Source organism: Sardina pilchardus, chromosome 18, assembly GCF_963854185.1.
Source record: "Sardina pilchardus chromosome 18, fSarPil1.1, whole genome shotgun sequence".
Lineage (NCBI taxonomy): Eukaryota > Metazoa > Chordata > Actinopteri > Clupeiformes > Clupeidae > Sardina > Sardina pilchardus.
Genome location: NC_085011.1, coordinates 595,760 through 598,259, shown reverse-complemented (window position 1 = coordinate 598,259; position 2,500 = coordinate 595,760). Strand labels below are relative to the sequence as shown.

The following is a 2,500-nucleotide window of genomic DNA, read 5'->3' as shown; positions in this document are numbered from 1 at the left end:
CACACACACACACACTTTTCTTTTCCCGTTCATACAAGTTCCGTCTTCACACCCACATCACCTGTCTGACCAAAGTGATCCGTGTTGCACACGAGCATCAGTTAGCATCAGTTTATGTAAACGTGTGTGGAGAAGTGTGTGTTGAAGTGATCATGGACGTGTTTATGTAAACATGTGTGTGGAGAAGTGTGTGTGTTGAAGTGATCATGGAAGTGTTTATGTAAACATGTGTGTGGAGAAGTGTGTGTTGAAGTGATCATGGAAGTGTTTATGTAAACATGTGTGTGTTGAAGTGTGTGTTGAAGTGATCATGGAAGTGTTTATGTAAACGTGTGTGTGGAGAAGTGTGTGTGTTGAAGTGATCATGGAAGTGTTTATGTAAACATGTGTGTGGAGAAGTGTGTGTGTTGGAAGTGATCATGGAAGTGTTTTTGTGCTTTTTAAATCCCAAATGTAGATGTGGGGAGTGCAATTCTGGCTGTTTGAGTGTTGAACGCAGCATTTCTGATATTTTGCCCCTGTTGTGCTGTTGAACGCAGCATTTCTGATATTTTGCCCCTGTTGTGCTGTTGAACGCAGCATTTCTGATATTTTGCCCATGTTGTGCTGTTGAACGCATTATTTCTGATATTTTGCCCCACACCACATTGAAATCAGAAACTTCATTGCCTGTGACGTCTTTTGTTTTTGACTTTATTTTCGTTCTGTACATACATGAACATCTGTACAAAATATGACTTTCATACTATAATGCTCTAGCTAATAAAAGTACAACATATGTACATATAACCTGGAGAGCAGCTTACGCTTAGTGTCAGATGGGGGAACGAGCCTGCGGGGGGGCGGGGGGGGGGGCTGCAGGGGGCAGGCCTTGGTCTTCGTATTGGGGGGTGTGTGTGTGTGTGTGTGTGTGTGTGTGTGTGTGTGTGTGTGTGTGTTAGAGAGCCGCTGCCATTGGTCGACGCCAGAATCAGGTGACCGTGGTGGCGTTTGAGCACAGCAGGAAGTGACCCAACAACTCATATCATGGCTGCTTGTGATGTCATCAGTGTGCGCCTGACCCGACACCTGTGTGGCTCCAGGAAGCCTTTGGAAGGTTCTGGAATGTCAAAGCGGAATGTCAGAGGCATATGGGAATAGCAGGAGTGTGGGAGAGAACGAGGAGAGCACGGAAACCATGGAAACAAATAAACAAAAGAGAACTCAGAAGAACTCAGCGAGCTGCTTTGGTCACACAAAGTCCAGCATGCTGTCAGAGGAGGGAGAGAGAGGGAGAGAGAGAGAGGGAGAGGGAAGGAGAGAGAGAGGGGGAGGGAGAGAGAGGGAGAGAGAGAGAGGGAGAGAGGGGGAGGGAGAGAGAGAGGGGGAGCTGGTGGTGTTCAGCATAGAGGGTGTCAGCTGACTGGAGGGGCGGAGTCTACAAGAGTCACATGGGAACTCTGAGGGTCGCAGGCTCCGCCTTAAAACAACATTCTGAGGGCCGGCCAGGATAGCCCCGCCTCCTCATGATAGCCCCGCCCCCTCATGACCTGCCGCCCACCTGCTGTTGTGTTCAACTGCTTTAGCATTCACACACATGCACACACACACACACACACACACACACACGGTGCTAACCGGAGTTCTGAAACATGGTGCTTTTGATTGACGGATATTTCACCTGCGTTGTGCTGTGCCACCGACGAGGCTGTAGCCATGGCAACTACAATAAAACCATGGAAAGGGAAAAAAAATCTCTATTCTCACTTAGACATACATACACATGTAAACACACACATACATACATACATACATACACACTTGAATTGTGAAACGCAACATGATTTGCTGCCAGAGCAAAAAGCAGACACACACACACACACACACACACACCAGCATGGATCAGGAAGCCTGGGTAGTGCCATGTGCACGTGCGGCTGGAACCAGGGCTCATTTTGCTGATGACACACACACACACACACACACACGCACGCACACGCGCACACAAACGCACACACACACACACACACACACACAGTACTGTGAAGCATAGAAGGAGTGTGTCATAAATGGGTTTGCAGACTTAGCGCTTCAGATAGAGACAGAGAAGGAGCTACCACACACACACACACACACACACACACACACACACTGCACTCTAGTGTAATGAAGAATGGCATGACCGCATGAGAGCTGTGTGTTAGCTCTGGCTCTGGGTCGTGTGTGTGTGTGTGTGTGTGTGTGTGTGTGTGTGTGTGTGTGTGTGTGTGTGTGTGTCCAGTGGGTACATTGGCGCCACCCGGTGGCCAGCCAGCAGGACGCAGTGCAGGACATTCTCTGGACACACACACGCCAGCACACACACTCTACACACACACACACACACACACTCTACACACACACACACACACTCTACACACACACACACACACACACACACACGCCAGCACACACACTCTACACACACACTCTACACACACACTCTACACACACACACACACACACTCTACACACACACACA

At 48.8% G+C, this 2,500-nt stretch overlaps 1 protein-coding gene across 3 annotated transcripts in view; it reads right to left on the bottom strand.

Annotated features, from left to right (window-relative positions):
- ppp2r5d (protein phosphatase 2, regulatory subunit B', delta) overlaps positions 1-2,500 on the bottom strand; it is a 40,271-nt gene that overhangs the window by 176 nt on the left and 37,595 nt on the right. For all 3 annotated transcript variants that reach the window (XM_062518947.1, XM_062518948.1, XM_062518949.1), the window contains one exon: positions 1-2,500. This exon is cut by the window's left edge and continues 176 nt beyond it; it is cut by the window's right edge and continues 1,473 nt beyond it. The gene's annotated coding sequence lies outside the window, so the exon portion shown is untranslated.